This window comes from Podarcis bocagei (assembly GCF_964188305.1).
Source record: "Podarcis bocagei genome assembly, chromosome: 13".
NCBI classification, from domain to species: Eukaryota; Metazoa; Chordata; class Lepidosauria; order Squamata; family Lacertidae; genus Podarcis; species Podarcis bocagei.
Genome location: NC_138138.1, coordinates 47,966,848 through 47,986,164, shown reverse-complemented (window position 1 = coordinate 47,986,164; position 19,317 = coordinate 47,966,848). Strand labels below are relative to the sequence as shown.

Sequence of the window (19,317 nt, the reverse complement as noted above, 5' to 3'; positions counted from 1 at the left end):
GTAGAATTGTGAAAATCTTAACACAGCTAATGAAGGGTTTTGTGAGGCAAGAATGACTCCTTACTGCTATCTAGTGGAAGAAAACAAAGATAGCAGGGTTGCTTACAAATTGTGTTTGTGGCTTCCGGCTTGTGGTTTTCTTTTGAGCAGATGGATTTTAAGTTACATTGGGGTCACATCTGCTGTCAGCTCCCCTTAACAGATCTGACCTCATGCCAAGGGTCTCCCAACAATTTTCGGGGGTACATTCTGGAATCCAAGAAACTGCTCTCAAAGAGTCTTTTGACTCTGTTCAGTTGCACATTACTGAATTTGGTCTACCAGAGGGTGATTAACAGATACACTTTATTATCATGTACAGCTGGATGGGGCTAGAGGGACTTGTAGTCCAAAACATCTTGTGGGCATCTGGTTGTTCCACTATTACCCCATAATGTAGGGTTGGTCAATGCAGTGCCCTCCAGATGTCTGTGGAAAGATTTCTCTTCATCCCTTGCCATTCCCCATGTTGAATGGGGCTGGTTATTTACAACTTCTGAAGGGCACAGCATTGGCTATCTTTGCCATAATGGGACAATTAGAAGAAAACAAGGTGACATTTCTGACCTAGGTCAGTGATTCCTTCTTAATGACTCATTAAGTACAGTGGGATGTGCATGTGGCTCTCCCAGAAGTGAACCTTCAGTGCAGTGAAGCTTTTTGCGCAGCTCGCCTTGCATTTCCCACCACTGTGTCACTTGCAGCACAATGGTAGATCCCGGCATCCCCCATCTCCACCTTGCTGATGGACAGCTCTGTAGACAGGTTGCCTTCGTCAGTGTCCATCTCCAGCCGTTCTTTCTTCTCAGTTTTAGAGTAACTGTGGATGACTGAGTAAGGGGCTGCATTTTGGGTTTGCTTGTACCAGAAGACCACAGTGTATGAAGAGAGTCCATGTTTGCAGGAGATCCGAGCTGTTTCTCCTGAGGAAAAGTAGACTTCAGAAAGCTGAGAAGCATCACCACTGATATCTCCACCTGTGGGGGGAATTATTGTTATTCCATGACTTCTCATGCTGAGTTTCTGACTGTTTATCAGACGTTGCTTGTGAACCCCCATCTCTCTCCAGCTGACTCTGTCTTTCTGCCTCTTACTTCAACATAATTAATTTGGTCATCTCATTCATCCACCCATCGCTCCATCTATCCTTCTCAAGGGTCTCTCCCTCCTTCGGACATTTCCATTCTATGTATTATAGTCAAGTGATGGATTTTGCTACCCTTATGATGACTGCCAACTTGAACAGCCTTAAAATATGATGAAGCAAATTGATGAAGGGTAAGCTTATCAACAGCTACTACTATTATTTTTTCTTGTTTCCTTGATTTATTAATTATTTGATATCCCACCCTGCCTCCTAAACAATCCACAGCAACTGCTACCCATGATGTCTATATAGTCTCTAGCATACACCAAGCAAACATCGTTTTCTTGGAATTGCAAGTGTGGAGAGCCCTGTGGCACTCAAGTCCTGTTTGTTGACATCCCATAGACACCTGGCTGGTCACTGTGAGAACCAAATCCTGGACTAGAGGCTTTTGGTCTGACTCAGTAGAGCTCTTAGGGTCACATTGTCTTGAAATCTCCTATAAATATTGTAACTTGTCTCCTCCTCCTCCTAGGAGTCATAGAGGCATTATGCCTAGATTCTACTCTTCAGTGGATCAATGGAATCAACTGAAGTGAAGCTAGAGAAAGATCCCAGAGTGGATGTAGGTGAGTGTAGAGGAGACATTTCTACCTATTTTCTATTATCAACATTTTCTCTAAGCATAGGAGCTGCCTTATACAGAGTCAGGCCACTGTCCCATCTAGCTGTATTGTCTACACTGACAGCTGCTCTCCAGGATTTCCCAAACAGGGTTGATGTCAAGGTCCTGCCTGAAACTGGGGTCTTCTGCATGCAAAGGAGACCATCTCCCTCTGGGCTATGGCACTCTCCCAAATTTCTAACGATTCCCCAACTTACACAGCCAAAATAGCCCCAAAAGAATCCTCCACTGAGCTAGCTGGACTCCTGAGGACATCCTGAAGGACATGGATATTCTCGCCATCAAGGATTCCTTCTGGTCCACTCTGGAAATTCAGCGGAGAAACTAAGGTTGTCTTCTCCAACTCAACGAATTCTCTATGTGTGCTTTCTCTTCTCCTTTTCTCAGCTCTCCTCTGACAGTCAGAAGGAGAATCGTGGTTCTTTTGTGAAAACAGGGTTAGAGGAAAACCTCAGAAGGTGAAGAGCCTTCTGTATTTAGTGAAAGGGGACTTTCCCATTGCCACCTGGTGGAAGAAAGCAAGTATGGCGTCAGTGGAAAACCAAGACTTTGGAGTGATTAAAAATTGTGTCTGCGGCTTAAAACCTGTGGTTTTCTTTAGAGCAGATGGATTTTTAGTTACAGTGGGTTCAGTTCTGCAGGTGCTATGACTCTATGCATGGCTATGACCTAATGGTTAGAGTCTCTGACATTTTTTTTTTTTTGGGGGGGGTACATTGGAAAATATAAGGACCTGTTTCAGACATCACAAAGCACGCTTGTCGGATAAGAGAAAGCAGGGATACTCAGAGCATGCATGCACACACATACATCAGATAAACATCATGCACATATCTGCAAACAAATAAAACAAGAAGAAAAAGCAAGCAACACAGATACACAAACATACATATGCATGTTTTTATATGCCTGAAGGAGGGTCTCCACCCCCATCGTTCTGCCCAGACACTGAGGTCCAGCTCTGAGGGCCTTCTGGTGGTTCCCTCACTGCAAGAAATGAGGTTACAGGGAACCAGGCATAGGGCCTTCTCAGTAGTGGTCCCCTCCCTGTGGAATTCCCTCCCATCATGTAAAGGGAACAAACAACTATCTGGCTTTTAGAAGACATCTGAAGGCAGCCCTGTTTAGGGAAGTTTTTAATTTTTTGATGTTTTATTCTGTTTTTAATGTTCTGTTGAAAGCCACCCAGAGTGGCTGGGGAAACCCACCAGATGGGTGGAGTATGTATGTATGTATGTATAAATAAATAAATAAATAAATTTGTTGTTGTTGTTGTTATCATCATCATCATCCCAACAACAGAAAACCAGTGGCTTATGATTAGTTACAGTTTTGGAGGGCTGTTGTCTTCACACCCCGCTCATGGGATTCCTGTAAGCATCCATTCAGCCAAGTTGTGATTGTAGGTGTTTAGCATTTCCGCTAGAAGAACCTTAGATCTAATCCAGGCTGGGATTCTTATATGTTCCAAAACTGATGTAAAAGAAGAAGAACCAGACCTATGAGAGTCTGTAGGAAATTCCTGCAACTGGACTGATGCCACCACCTGGTGGGGGGAAAGGCACACTGCAGGCTAGATAAGATGCAGAGCCTTAATTGTTTCATCAAAATACTGTAGTCAGACAATTGCTGATTGGCTGGTTAGTTGCTTTAAGCCAGGCTTCTCCAACCTGGTGCCCTCCTGCTGTTTCAAACTACAATTCCCATCAGCCTGAACCACCACATCTGCTGACTGGAGCTGATGGGAGCTGTAGTCCAAGAAAATGCCAGGTTGGAGAACTCTGACTTAAAATAATAAAGGACAGTCCTGGTGTGTGAGCAGAACACATAGCTTAAGTATTATTCTCCCCGCTAAAAAATAAAGAACCCACGAGTGGTAGTAGAGCTTCATTACAATTTAAACAAGTTGGAACATTCAGAAAAAAGCTGCTGGATAGCTAGGGGAAGATTCAAACATATGTACCCCACTCCCAAAACGTATAAAACTAAGTCAAGTGTGTGTTGGAAATGCAAAATGACAGAAGGAACATTTCTTCACATGTGGTGGACTTGCAAAAAAGCTAAGGGCTACTGGGAAATGATATATAATGAGATGGAAAAGATGTTTAAGTTGATGGTTACCAAGAAACCCAAAGCTTTTCTTTCAGGAATTGTAGATAATGATGTTCCAAAACAGCTGCTTAACTTATTTATGTACACAATGAAAGCAGCACGAGTATTGTATGCAAAAATATGGAAAGAATGTGACCTCCAACAAAGGAAGATTGGCTTTTGGAAATGATGGAAGACCTGGAACTAGCAAAATTAACAGTGAAAATTAGAGACCAAAATGACTAATAATAATAATAAAAATCCTTGAGTACTGGAAACTTTTTATTGATTATTTAAAGAACTACTATAGTCAGATGAAAATGTGAGCAGCATTTGAAATATGAGCAATTGCATGAATTATTAAGAAAAATTGGTTAAATTGAATGTATTGAACAGTATAGGCATAATATGCAGCATTTAAGGGTAAATATGGAAACGATGGAAGGGGAGGATAGGAAGTCAATTGATAAAGTAACTTATGGTTTATGTTAAGATTTGTAAAGTTTTTCTTTCTTTGTGAAAAATTCAGAAATAAGATTAAAAGAAAGAAAGAAAGGAATCCAGGGATTGAACCTGGAATGTTATTCCTGTTCCACCAACGAACAACATTCAGTCATTCTAGCATTGCAAGTAAGTTCAGCATCAAATCTCCATATTTCAGATTGGTTCAAAGTTAAGTGAATGGCGGTGGCCTCAGCTCCTTGAGCTTCAATGGAATTTGATTTCCCAGCTCATAAAGAATACACACTTTAAACCCCATTGCTATGCCTGCTTCTTTTGCATGTTCTCTGTTGACTTATCTCCCATGCCTCCTCCTGCCTGCCTTAGCTCCTCCTCTGCTCAGACACTGAGAAGAGTTTTTGCACAGGGATAGTCCCTCCCTGACACACTGTGTCACTCAGAGCACAGTAGTAGATAGCAGCATCTGCCAGCTTCACCTGATGGAGAACAAGTGTGCTGGATTTCTTGTCCTGTCCAACGTACACTGTGCTCTTTGGATCAGCCCCTTCACCAGGATGCCCTGGGATTGCACCAGCAATATACCGAAGCCCTTCTCCTGGGAACTGCCGGTACCACTGGATCACATCACTTGATTCAGAAGAGAGGCTGCAGCTCAGGGTGTGGGGTTGTCCTTCAAATGCTCTAGTAGATCCTGGCTGATTGACCTCTTGAGCCCATCCAGGGTTATCTGCAATTGAGAAGTTTCAGATTTACAAGATCTCGTATAGATAAAGGGACAGAGATCATGACCCCCAATGATTCCTAGGTCAAAACTGTAATGTGACCTAGCTCAGGGTTTTTCTGGGTGATCCTAGGAGGAAGTAGAAGCGACTTGCCTTTTTAAGAAATGGAAAGGTTAGAAATATGAAGAATGACGGTGAGAAATGTAATAAACACTGTTTGTTTATTTAATAAATGGCACACACAGAGAGAGAGAGGTCTTTCAGGTAAATGTGCACAAGGATTGCTGCTTGGATATCTGAATACGCTATACGTGCTCCCTTTCTCTCATGTCTCTTTCCCCTTTGAATGTTTTTGCTCTGCTTCTCCATTGTTCTACTTCACTGTGTCACTCACGGAACAGAAATAGACAGCAGAGTCATTCAGCTGGCTGGCAGGCTTCTCCATGTTGAAGGTCCCCTCGTCTTTCTTGTCTGTCTTCTGCTCGGCTTTGAAGCCAAGAAGAGCCCCATCAGCTCGTGGGTCATAGCTACTCAGGAAAAGCTTGGGAGGTTGGCCTGGATGCTGAATGTACCAGAATAGAGCATAGACAGTCCCTTTGTAGGAACAGTTGAGCGAGATAACCTCTCCTTGGGCGACACGCACAGTGCCTTCTGTTTGGTCCACTGACTGTCCAACACTCTCTTCTGCAGAAAAGATTATGCCATAAGAGATTATGTTAGATGGGCAGGAGGACCAACCGATACATCCGTGGAGAACTCAAGACCAGCTCTGTGGTGCTTGGCATCTTGGGGCTATCTGGAATAGGGTTGGGAATTTTGTAAATCTTCTTCTACATTCTTGGTTCATTATAATTGTGTTAGTTTTGGTTCATTAAAAACAATACTTTTTTTTTTTTTACATCTTGACTTGTTTCCTAATTTGGAGGTATAAGCTGTCTCTAAACATGTGCAGGAGTTTTGTGTGAAAGAGTGCCACACTTGTTGATTTGCACAGCTCGCCTGTTGTGTACAATAGTTCAATGTTGCATCTGAACAACTGCACAGCTCGGGTATTGCTTCACAGCAATTGTACACTCATTGAAAGTAATGTGTTGTCTCCCTGCCCACTTCTACCTCTTTTCCTTCTCCACCTGCACAGGTAACATAACACAGGAACATACTAACCTGCCTTACACAAAGCCAAACCATTTCCGACTCACACACATGTTACATTCAACCCACCAATGGGCTGTGTCATGAGCAAAAGTGTCACAATAAACACTGCATGCTTGTTTCAAGGTGCAAATGTTAACCCACTGAACCATAGCTGTCAACTTTTCCCTTTTCTTGTGAGGAATCCTATTCGGAATAAGGGAATTTCCCTTTAAAAAAGGGAAACGTTGACAGCTATGCACTGAACTAATGAGCTTTAGCCTGCCAAGATAGCCATGCTAATATGGTATTTAGAAAATGAGCAAAAGTAAAAAACTCTATACTTACTTAAAGTCACAGCCAAGAAGATAATACATGTTGACATGGCAATCATGGTGATCCAATTTAATAGAAGCTGGCCTGGCTTATGATTTATCCTCAGCAGTAAATCAAGTCCATCAGTAAGTTACATTGACTTAATGTTCTGCAGCACAGAGTGCTAAAATCTGCCTTCCAGGAGGCTGGCTTCCTCTCTCTGACTTAACCACTAATGGTTTCCTCCTCTCAAGAAATGACTAGTCTGCCACTTCTGCAGGTGATATGAATTCCCTCCCCCTCAAAGCTTAGACTAGAACCACAGCTTTCTTCTTTGTCAGCTGTGATGTGTTTTGTGGATGAAAAGGGGAGAGAGGGGGTGAGTGAATCTGGGGAGTCGCGGCAGTGCCCCCTTGTGGTCCAGGCATGAACTGAAAACTGGAATATCGTGCATTTTGGAAAACTTTATTGGGGTTGAACAAGTTGCAGCTGTTTCAGAACAGAGGGTGTCTTCATCGCTTCCAGCCTTGTGATCACGTGTTGTTTCCAAACCTTCCTTTCCAATTTAATTTTTAGTAAACAAGGAGAGCTGACAGCTAAAATTCTATGATGTTCTGCTCCATCCGTTGTATTGGATATCTGCCCAGAAGATGTCTGCCTGGTGCTGGGTGAATTTGACCATTGCAATTTGCCTCCGATCCTTGTTGTTACATGGCTAAATACAGTTCTCAACATTTCCACATCCCTTTCTGATTATTATTTTTTTTTAAAGAAAGCTTCTCAGAAATACATCACTTCACCCTAATATATTGTATTTTTAATCCTATTTTTCACTATGCATTTTTATATACACTTTACCCCCCCCCCCCTGTATCAATGTGTGTACATATTACTTGCTTGGAGAACTTCACTGCATTGAAAAAAATCACTAAAATGTGCATCTCGAAGTATGATTCTGTTTCTGTTGCATATTCTGCAAGGGAAATGCCCCTTTATTAAAATGGAAAGGGGTCAAACCATCAGGTTGGATAGTTACAATGGAATGGTCTTAGGGGTGGGGTGCACATTTTTAGTTTCTATTTATTTATTATTATTACTTTGTTCAAGAAAAAAGGGGGGGAAATCCCCTTTAAATACTAAAAAAACTGCACTTCTCTGACACCTGTAATTCTGTGTCATTCGTTGAATTCTGGCTGCTTTTGTCCATTAGACTTAGAGAATGTGCAAATCTCCAGCTTTGAAGAGAACAGGGGAGACTTGAGGGAAATAAGGAATGGCCAAGTTGAGCCCCTCAGTATTTGGGGGGGGGGAGGGGGGAATCCTAGGCATCTTAACCAGATCCTATGCATGTCTGATATCATCAATTCGAATGACTGCCCTTTTAGCCAGACAGATCTTACATCCAAGCTAAATGAGCAACTTGGATCCCTGAATACTCTGTTCTGTGTTCTGTTCTGTCTTTCTTCTTTGCAAGTTTTTGCTCTGCTTCTCTATTGGCCAACCTCACTGTGTCACTCACGGCACAGAAATAGGCAGCAGAGTCGTTCAGTTGGATGGCTGCTTTCTCCAGATTGAAGGTCTTCTTGTTCTTTTCATGGCTGGCACTGAAGCCTCGAAGGTGCCCCTCATCAGAGAATACTTTTGAAAACTCTCTCATGAATAGCTTGGGAGCTTGGCCAGCATGCTGAATGTACCAGAATGGGTAGTTAGTCATGAAAGATGACTGAAAGGAGCATTTGAGAGAGAGTTTGGATCCTTGTGGGATGATCACAAGACCTTCAGTTTGTTCCACTGTCTGCCCAACACTTCCTTCTGCAGAGAAGATAATACCACAAGAGGAGATGTTAAATAGACAGGTGGACCAATGAACACATCCAAACCAGCTTTGTGGTGTCTTTTGGATTTGTTTGTTTTTTATAAGTTTCTGTATTTAGCCTTACTTCATTATAGTCCTGTAAACCTGTGCAACATTATTTCTAATGTCTTTCATTTGGGAACTTCAGCTCAATAACTGACTGCCTAGTTTGCACAAGCATCAATGCTGAGAAACTATGGAACGCATGGCAGTTCCATGCGATCTTCTGCATATTTCAAGATGCAAACATTAAGCAGGTGAACGGATGAGTTTGGTGCCAGTTTTGGAGAGCCATTGCCAGCCTGTGTCGACCATCCCGGGTTAGATGGACTCCAATGGGCTGAATTGGTATAAGGAAGCTTTCTATGATTTCTAGAAAATGAGCAAATGTCCAATGAAAGAAGATATTTTAGAAAATGCTACTCACTTAAAATTGCAGCCAAGAGCATAACACATGCTGACATGGAGATCATGGTGAGGAATCTGTTGACATCCAGATCCAATTCAGGCAAAGATTCTTTCACTTAAAATGGATCCTCAGCACTAAGCCGATGCAGTCAGTACATTATGAAGACTTGGTGTTCTCTCAAAGTTGCCTTGGAGGAGGCTGGCTTCCTCTTTCTGACTTAACCACAGGTGGTTTCCTCTTTTGTGTAGTTGACTCTGCTTTCCCTTCAAAGGTGAAAATGAAGCCACATTTTAGTCCGCTGTGACCTATTTTGTGGGCATCCCCTGAGCTGAACAAAAAGTGAGGAGAGGCAGAGAGCCAAACTGTGGGTAACTGTGCCCCCTTGTGGATATAGGCAGCCCTGTTTAGGGAAGTTTTTAATGTTTGATGTTTTATTGTGTTTTTAATATCCTGCTGGAAGCCACCCAGAGTGGCTGGGGAGGCCTGGCCAGGTGGGTGGGGTATAAGTAATAAGTTGTTGTTGTTATTGTTGTTCAGGTGAAAAAAGTAAATCTATGTAACCCCCAACCTATGCATGTCTTAGGCCAGGGGTCAGCAAACTTTTTCAGCAGGGGGCCGGTCCACTGTCCCTCAGACCTTGTGGGGGGCCGGCCTATTATTTTTTTTTTTTGGGGGGGGGAACAAATTCCTATGTCCCACAAATAACCCAGAGATGCATTTTAAATAAAAGCACACATTCACTCATGTAAAAATATGCTGATTCCTGGACCGTCCGCGGGCCGGATTGAGAAGGTGATTGGGCCAGATCCGGCCCCCGGGCCTTAGTTTGCCTACCCATGTCTTAGGCCATCAGATCCTATGTAAGTAGCCCGGGGGGGGGGGCAGGGGAGAGAGACAATTGAGAATGATACTTTTTCCTTCAGTGATAAGCACAGTGTCTTCTGTCTGTTTCACTGACTGTCCAACTCTGGCACCAGATATTATGATAGATGGGGAGAAGGAATATTTCTTTTTTTTGTGGAGCTCTTATAATTTTCCCTCTTCCCCTTTCCTTCCTTATAGCCTTCTAAGCATGTGCACTTTTAAGTTCGAATCTTTTGTTTTGTGGAAAGGGTAGTATTAGGCTTGTTTCTACATTCTACAACACTGGCACAAGCTGTCTCTACACATCACAAAGTGTTTTGCATGGGGGAAAAGAACACTTCTCGAATTGCACAGTTCAGCTGTTGTTTTACACTCACTGAACATTACATGAGCACAGTTGTTGAGTTGTGCAGCTCAGCTGTTCTGTACACATAGTGTAAACACACTGAAGGTTACACCAAAGCAACTTCATGAGTTTGTAGCTTCTGTAAAATCTAACCTGTGTTGATTTCACCGTTAATGCACACTAGAAACCCCGCTTGCACACTGCACTTGCATCTCTTGCGTGTTGTCTGTTGACTTATCTCCCATGCCTCCTCCTGCCTGCCTTAGCTCCTCCTCTGCTCAGACACTGAGAAGAGTTTTTGCACAGGCAAAGTCCCTCCCTGACACACTGTGTCACTCAGAGCACAGTAGTAGATAGCAGCATCTGCCAGCTTCACCTGATGGAGAACAAGTGTGTTGGATTTCTTGTCCTGTCCAACATACACTGTGCTCTTTGGATCAGCCCCTTCACCAGGATTCCCTGGATATCCACCAGCAATATACCGAAGTCCTTCTCCTGGGAACTGCCGGTACCACTGGATCATATCACTTGACGCAGAAGAGAGGCTGCAGCTGAGGTTGTATGGTTTTCTGTCAAGTGCTGTAGCCGATCCTGGCTGGATGACCTCTTGAGCCCATGCAGGGTTACCTGCAATGAAATTCACAAAAAGTCATTTAGAAAGTCCATACACATGAAATTTGACAACTCTGGTATAGGGATGAGTTCATGATCAATGAAGGTTCAAGCCTTAAATTTCATCTTGCCTGCCTCCAGATAACGACATTTCTGGGTGATTCTGGCAGAAGGAATTAGAAGCTGCCTAGCTGTTTTAAACAGCAGCACTAGCGACTGCCATAAATCCTGTCTCATAAGCCTAATTTGAAACCACATGAAGAATACCGTGCACCAATTTGGGGGGATCTATTTTGGCTGGAGCAGAGAAGCAGTGCTCCACAGCAGACAGTCCTGAGGTCCTAGCTGGCTTTGAGATTCCATGATGTTTACCAAGATTCCTCTTCAGTAGATCTCTGTCTGATCACTGAGGTTGTTGACCACTGTCAGTGGTCCCTGGCTCAGATGCGCAACAAAGATCCACCAGGAGCTGTGTATTCAGTATTATGGGTCCAATTTTAAAGAACTGTCTTCCAGCTGAGGTCAGACAGGACCCATCCCTGTGGAACTTCGGGTGCCTAATGAAGATTTCACTTATTCCAGCTAGTGTTTTAACTGAAACCAGTTTTTTGGAACTTTTTCTGTATCATATTTCTTGTCCACCTAGAAATAATCATAGTTAAGTGGTATATAAAAAGTCTGAATAAAAATAAAATAATGAAAATTATTTCATGAGGAAAAAGAAAGAAGGGTTGACAGCTAAGCTTTTATCATGTTATCCAGCTCTGAAACACACACACACCCTGCAACATTCCTAATTCTATGTTTTTCATTAAATTCTGAATCATTTTGTCAATTAGACTTTGAGCATGTGCAGATCTTGAGCTTTAAAGAGAGCAAGAGAGAGTGAGCAAAACATCAAATGCCCATGTTGGGTCCCTTGGTTTTTAAGAACTAATTGGGGGGGGGGGATGTAAATATAAGCATGTCTTTTGCCATCAGATCTCATGCAAGTTCTCCAGTGCTACAGAGGTCTTCCAAGGATATGAGCTCAGAATTGCAGCTTGGATCCCTGGATTTCCTTTGAATGCTCCTGTGTTTTTCCCCTTTGTATGTTTTTGTTCTGCTTCTCTACTGGCCAGCCTCACTGTGTCAGTCACGGCACAGAAATAGACAGCAGAGTCGTTCAGCTGGCTGGCAGCCTTCTCCAGGTTGAAGGTCTTCGGAGTCTTTTTGTGGGCAGCACTGAAGCCTCGAAGATTTCCCTCATCAGAGTCATCTTTTCCAAAATCCCTCAGGAAAAGCCTGGGAGGCTGGCCAGGATCTTGAATGTACCAGAATGGATAGATGACGCCTGACAAGTCATAGGTGCAGTTCAGAGTCACTTTTTTTCCTTGGGTGATGGTCACAGTGCCTTCTGTTTGCTTTACTGATTCTTCAATACTCTCCTCTACAGAGAAGATAAAGGTAAGATGTGAGATGGGCAGCTGGACTGGCTGATAAATCAGTGGGCAACCCCAGACCACTTCTTGGCATCTTCTTTTAAAAAGCATTTGGGGATAGGAGTTGTGCTACATTTCCCCTTCAGTTTCACTTCATTAAGGTCTTGCAAACCTATGCACCTTTATTTCTGAACCTTTTCATTTCAGGAAAAGGCAATATAAAGCTTCTTTCTGCTTTACACTGAACACAGATCCAGGATGTCTCTGAATGTTTGCAAGCTCTTTGTGTGATAGAATGTACGCTTCTTGGTTTGTGCAGTTCAACTGTTTTGTGTTCAAAGACTGTTCACTCATTGAAAGTGATGTGTGAGCACCCTTATTGTCTCTCTGCCCTTCCCTTTACATTTTTCTCCTTCTCCCTCCACAAGCCTAACATATCTTAGAAACCTAACAAGCTGCCTCATATTGAGTTTGGTATGAGCCTTCAATGTGGCCCTCAGTGCAAATCCATACATTGTTTACATTCAAACAGACTGCAAAGACTGTAAAATGATCAATGTTAAGAAACTATGTTAACATACATTGATCTTCTGTGGTCTTCTGCACGCTTGTTTCAAGTTGCAGACATTAATGGGGTGAACTGGGTGAGTTTTAGCGGTCAAGATGCTAGATATTCGTAGGTACTGTTAGTCTCTCTGCCCGACCAAGTACATTGAGTTAGACAAGAAGATGAACTCATATGAAGTCTCAGAGGTATTTTAGACAAGGGGTGGAAGGCAAGCAGAGAAGAGATCAGTTGTGGGGAATCTGGTGATCCCATGGATGTTGCTGGAGTCAACCCCCATGAGACCCGGGCAGCATGGAAGATGGCCACCAAGGGTTGAAGTTGTAGTTCAACAACATCTGGAGGACAACAGATTCCCCATTCCTTGGGTGAATGCAGCCATCGGTGAAAACAGCCCCAACAATTGGTGCAAATTCTGAAGAAGCAATGATTTAAGGATTGTAGTTTTGTGGTACAGCATCCATGCAGAAGGTCTCAGGTTCATTCCACAATGACACTTCCTGGTTGCACAGAGAGAGATCCCTTCCTGAAACCTCCAGAGATAATATTATACAGCCCTGAATTAGATGGACCCCAAAGGGCTGAATCGGGTGTCTACATTCCCACGATGTTTGAAAGAAATGAGCACAAATCCAAAGAAATTGGGATGCTAAAAACTCTACTTACTTAAAATTACAGCCAGGAACACAAGACATGCTGGTGTGGAGATCATGGTGAGGAATTCGTCCTCTTCTAGGTTGAATTTGTGAGATTGCTGGTCTGGCTTCAGATCTATCCTAAGTCATAAGGCAACTATTCCCGTAGCTTACAATGTTCTGCAGCACAGAGGACTAAAAGTTGCCATACAAGAGGTTGGCGTCTTTTGTCTCACTTGTGGTTTCCTCTTCTAAGGAATTGACTTGTGTGCAAGCCCTGCAGGTGATATGATTCAACTTCAAAGGTGGGGCTGAAACCAAAGAGGTTTGGTGGGGGGTTTTTGTTTCTTTTTTGCTTGCTATGACACATTTTGTGGACCTTCCCTGAGCTGAATGAGGCAGCGAATGAGACTCTGCAGTAACAGCAGCACCCCCTTGTGGGCGCATCTATGAAGTGATAGTTACATCTGTCGTAATAACTTACAGGAAGGTCATTGATAGGTTCATTTATATAACAAGACTACCCTTTGCCAAATATGTTCACAGGGACGTTGACAAAAATAAGACAGTATGAAATGTATGTACAATAAACAAAATGTTAATTAATATAATTCTCATCCTTTGGCAGCATCATTAAAAAGGACATAAACGGATTAGATTTTAGAAGCCTGACAGAAAGGGTGAGTCCTCAGCTGGCATCTACAAAAATATGTAATTAGGATGAGTTGTGGCTCAGTGAGAAGAAGCCATTCAACAGATGCAGAGCCACCACAAAGGAGGTGAACCCAACTTCTGAATGATCTTTGGGAGAGTGGTCTGTCTCACTATGTCCAGGATGTAGCTTTTCACAGGGATCAGGAAAGTTGACCTCCCCACCCTATTCTCAACAGCAGCAATCTGTCCTGAAGAAGACTAAGTGGTGGCCTTAAGGATGATGGTCCCACAGAGCATGTGCTGGAAGCCTTTTCCTCATCACTCAGGGTCATAGACATTTTACACAGATCTTAGGTTAGGGAGCCAAGAGCCTTCAGATCAATGGAGAACCATCCCAACATCTCCTACAATCTGTGTTACAAGAACAATAAGGACAGGTTCCTGAGCTTTCTTTATCCCTCTTCCCTCCCTTTCCATTTTCCCTTGTTTGCTGTGCCTTACTATTTTGTGTTAGCCACCCTAGAAGCCTTTCTCTCTCTCTCTCTCTTTGGCTAAAGACTGAGGCATATCCCAAAATGGAAAACGAGCGAGGTCCCAACTGATGGAATACGTGCAGCTTGCGGATCTAACATATAGAATAAGAGAACAAGAAGAGCATTTCTTTAAAGAAGACTGGGAAATGTTTATTGAATATATGGGGGGAAGTTGTGTACACTTGAAAACGTTGGCAGCATTAAGATAAATTCAACCGTGTAAATAAGTTTTGATGCAAGTAATAAGGGAGTACTGAATGGTTTAGTTCATATAAAATATGCAGGGATTTATGCTATGTAAAATGAACCATGGAAAGAGAAGAAGGGAAGTCATTGATATTTTAAGCTTGTATGAATGAGTATTCTAAATGGTAAAGCAGAAAATTTGTGTGTGTGTGTATGTATGACTGAGGCATCAATGCTTTAAATCAAGAAACTTCAAGGAAAGAGAAGGGAGCACATTCAGTGTCACATGTTGTTGTTGTTGTTTAATCGTTTAGTCGTGTCTGACTCTTCGTGACTCCATGGACCAGAGCACGCCAGGCACTCCTGTCTTCCACTGCCTCCTGCAGTTTGGTCAAACTCATGCTGGTAGCTTCGACAACACTATCCAGTGGCGTAGCGTGGGTTGTCAGCACCCGGGGCAAGGCAAGTAATTTGCGCCCCCTAACCCGTGGATTTTAGCACTCGAGTGCGAGTGCGCCCCCCCAGATGTTGCGCCCGGGCCCCCTGCACCCCCCACGCTACGCCACTGGGGCTGGGGGCGAGCGAAGGAGCCAAGGACCCCCCCCAGGTTCAGCAGGAATTTATTAAATTTATTATTTGCGGAGCCCCCACGGGCCGAGGCAGCCGAAGCCCACTCCCCTCGGGTGCCTCCCCTCCCCCTCCTCTCCTTGGGCTGTAGGTGGAGCTCCAGATCCGGGCTTGGCGAGCGCCTCTCCTCCTCCCGGCCGGGTCCGGGGGCTTCCAGCCGTGCTCCGTCCTTGCCCCCCCCCCCCCGCGGCTGAGACTTGCGCTGAGAGCCGGAGCCAGCGGCGCCCCCTTCTGCCGCGAGACCCTCGCCCGCCCGCTGGCTTCCTCTCGGAGGGTTTTGGGGAGCGCAGGGCACGGCGAGGCCCCTCGGAGCTCTCCTCCCAGTCGGCAGAAGCAGCCGCCGCCTGTGGCTGGGCCGAGGGGATGGCGGCGGCGGTGGGGTGCGGAGGCTGCCCGTGCCCGGCCAGGCGTCGGTGGCGGCGTCGGCGCTGCTCCAGCAGCTGCTCCTCCTGCGAGCAGTGAGTGGAGCGCAGCCGCAGCAGCAGCAGCGGGGGGCGCGTGCGCGCTAGGGCGCAAGGCTGGCGGTGGCGGCGGGGAGCCTGGCGGAGGAAGGAACTTGTCCCTTCCGTCTGGACTCGCGCCCCCCCCAGATGTTGCGCCCGGTGCGGCCGGCACCCCTGGCACCCCCCACGCTACGCCACTGACACTATCCAACCATTTCGTCCTCTGTCGTCCCCTTCTCCTTGGGCCCTCCATCTTTCCCAACATCAGGGTCTTTTCCAGGGAGTCTTCTCTTCTCATGAGGTGGCCAAAGTATTGGAGCCTCAGCTTCAGGATCTGTCCTTCCAGTGAGCACTCAGGGCTGATTTCCTTCAGAATGGATAGGTTTGATCTTCTTCCAGTCCACGGGACTCTCAAGAGTCTTCTCCAGCACCATAATTCAAAAGCATCTTCGGCGATCAGCCTTCTTTATGGTCCAGCTTTCACTTCCATACATCACTACTGGGAAAACCTTACTTTTACTATACAGACCTTTGTTGGCAAGGTGATGTCTCTCCTTTTTTTTTTTTTCCAGTGTCACATAAACCAGGGATTTTATCAGATTTCTACTGGAATGAACTGGAGCAGATGACACCACCATTTGTAGAAAAAGTACTCTACATGCATCTCTTCATAATGAAGAATGGCTTCATAAAAAAAAAATCTCCAATGCAGTTAGACAGTTGCATTGAATCCAAGAAAACATTTTGACACACCTTAAATACTAACCAATATTTTGTGGCATCATTTTTTGTGGACCAGAGACCTGTTTAGTCAGATTGGTCCTTGGTAGGCATGGGTGTGTGGAAAGAGGAGAGTGATGGAGGAGACATTCTAGTTGCTGCACATTTGAAATGGAATCCACCTCATCTGCGCTTCCTGAAACAATATACAAACCAAAACATATGCATCTTTTGAAATTTGCACTTCTCTGAATTTTGCAATGTGGTTCTCTAATCAGTATTGTGCACTGCCAACGAATTTAATATAAATTGGCATATTTCTCATGCAGTTATTATTTCTCTGAAGATCATTTCTATTATGTGTGCTTGTTTTGCATTACATTGTGATAAAATCTGCCTCCTCCCACCACTTTTTACACCATGGTGAATCTGAAATGGTGGCGTCACATCTGAAGCCTTCCCATAAAACCAGGGTTTGAATCCCCACTCGGCCATGAAGCTCAGTGGGTGGTGTTGGGCCAGTCACTCACTCTCAGCTGATCCTACCTCACAGGGTTGTTGTGAGGTAAGCCACCTTCTGATGCCTTTCTCAGGCAGAAGAATGTCTTGCATTGGCCCTGTTCATAGTGTGTCTGTGGTTGAAGCCAGATTTGAACCAGGAGACTTCCAAATTCATTCTTACCGTCTTAATTCCAGCCACAAACCCATTTGGCAGACATTCAGAACTGGGGCAAGACTTCATAACGTTCAGCTTGCCTCCCCCATCACAGTCTGTTTTAGCTCCTCCTCCGTTGAGCCTCTGAGGGAGGTTAATGCATGGCGACAGTCCCTCCTGAACACACTGTGTCACTCAGAGCACAGAAGTACACTGCCGCATCTGCCAGAGTGACACGAGAAAAGCTGAACGTTGAGGACGTCTTGTCTTTGGCAAAATGCAATTTGCCCTTGGGATTAGCAGTCTCCTCAGTTTCCCCTGGATATGCACCCGCTAAATACCGAGGTCCTTGTCCTGGGAACTGCTGGTAGAGCTGGATGATTTCTGTGCTAACAGACGAGAGGTTGCAAATGAGGTTGTATGCTGCCCCATCAAACGCTATAGCTGAGCTTGCCTGCTTGATCTCTGCAGCTTTTCCAAGGGAACCTACGAAAGAGAGAGCAACGAAAAATGAGGTTGGTGTTTCATTCACATTGAAATGACAGGAAATGGCAGGCATAAACAAAACATGGGTCTCTGTGTTTCTCTCCCCAGTCTCCAGTCTCCAACCACAGGAAGGTCCGAGAGATCCCAGGAGTTTTTAGTGGGAGGATTGAGAAAAATACTGAATATCACAATGCTGGCTCACGTAAGGCTACTGTTTAGCTGCATTGACTGCCTGTCTGTTTACTGTGTGTATTTAAATAACAGCTGTTCAGCCAACCAGTTTTTCAAGAATTAAAACAAGAACATTTCTATTTTTTTCAAATAAACAAATGAATTTAGCAAAGCAAAGCAGCTATCATCAATAGAAAGCACATGCAACAAAAATAGACGTGGGCAAATAAAATCTCCCTTTCAGTAGAAATCTACTGAGCAAAGGGCTCAGTAAGAACCACTCATTTGTCCCCCCTATGCTAGAAGTTTCTTACTCAAAAATGTCATCCCTCATGAGGAACCTGAAGTGGTAAAGTCCATTTTATTGCCCACAGAGGACTATACCACTTCAGTCTGCACAAGTGTAGAAACAGCACCAGAAGATAATAAATCAGGAGCTCTTGAGGAATGGAATTGTCCATGAAAGCATCACTTACTCAAGACTAACGTGATTAACAAAGCCAAGTTACAATGAAGAGTCATTTTCTTGGATGAAGGAAGAAGCATGGAGCCAAGATGGATTTTGAAAAGAATCCAAAGGAATGTGATTCTGACAAGCCTCTGGGATCAGCACTGCACAATCTGATGTATAAGATGGTTTGCAGAAACACTACCAGCTCCTTTTCTCTTGCTAAATCCCCCCCCCCCGCTTTCTTTAAAGTACAGGGATTGGTTGACCAAGGGATGTGGTTCGCGGCTAGAATGTCTGTGTGTTGTACAGGAAATCGGCTTTCTAACATCTTATTTAAGACCCAATATGTGCAGAAGTGGCTCAACGTCTCCACCTTGCGTCTGAAAACCATATAACAGTAGAATAAACGCTCTGGGGTCGTTCACAACACTTGTTTGCGTCTGCATCTCAACTTCACTTTACTGTGTTCAGAGAAGCAGCATTTCCAGAATATGAGCAACAGGGAGGGAATTATTACATTCCTTGGGGAAGCTTGATTGTAGCACTGGCTGTCTTCTTCCAGAGGACAGGATGCCATTAATACAGTCAATAGGCCCAGAAACAAACATATTTTATTAAAATACACAGAAGTGCCGCATGAGTAAATTTTTGGTCTTTGGTCCAAGTAGCAGAGGGGCCTAGTAAGGCTCCTCTGGAAGAATTAACAGAGACAAGGCTGCTGATCTTTTAGTAGAAGTTTTTATTGCTAGAGTAAATGTATGTTTTAAGATTATTTTTTAATAATAATAATAATATTTTTATTAAAGATTTTCCTCATTTACAAAAGCATATGCATTGTCGCTTTCTTCAGGTTGTGTTTTCTACAGATCTGTTACATTTGTTGTGAGACATTGGTGTTATATGCAGTCATAATAATAATAATAATAATAATAATAATAATAATAATAATACCCCACCTATCGGGTTGGGTTTCCCCAACCACTCTGGGAATAATAATAATAATAATAATAATAATAATAATAATAATAATGGACAGAATAATAATAGTAATAAAAGATCAAACATTGCAAACTTTCATATAGAGAGCTATCTTCAGTTGTCTTATAAAAGTCGGATAGTTGTTTATTTCCTTGACATCTGATGGGAGGGCAT

At 43.8% G+C, this 19,317-nt stretch overlaps 1 long non-coding RNA gene and 1 gene segment (V, D, J or C); one reads left to right on the top strand and one right to left on the bottom strand.

The window, feature by feature from the left end:
- LOC308572124 (T cell receptor alpha chain MC.7.G5-like) overlaps positions 1–19,317 on the bottom strand; it is a 123,966-nt gene that overhangs the window by 77,423 nt on the left and 27,226 nt on the right.
- LOC308572342 lies at positions 1,165–2,301 on the top strand. The gene is made up of 3 exons (XR_014001736.1): positions 1,165–1,317; positions 1,662–1,755; positions 2,199–2,301. It is a non-coding gene; the product is annotated as an uncharacterized lncRNA (long non-coding RNA).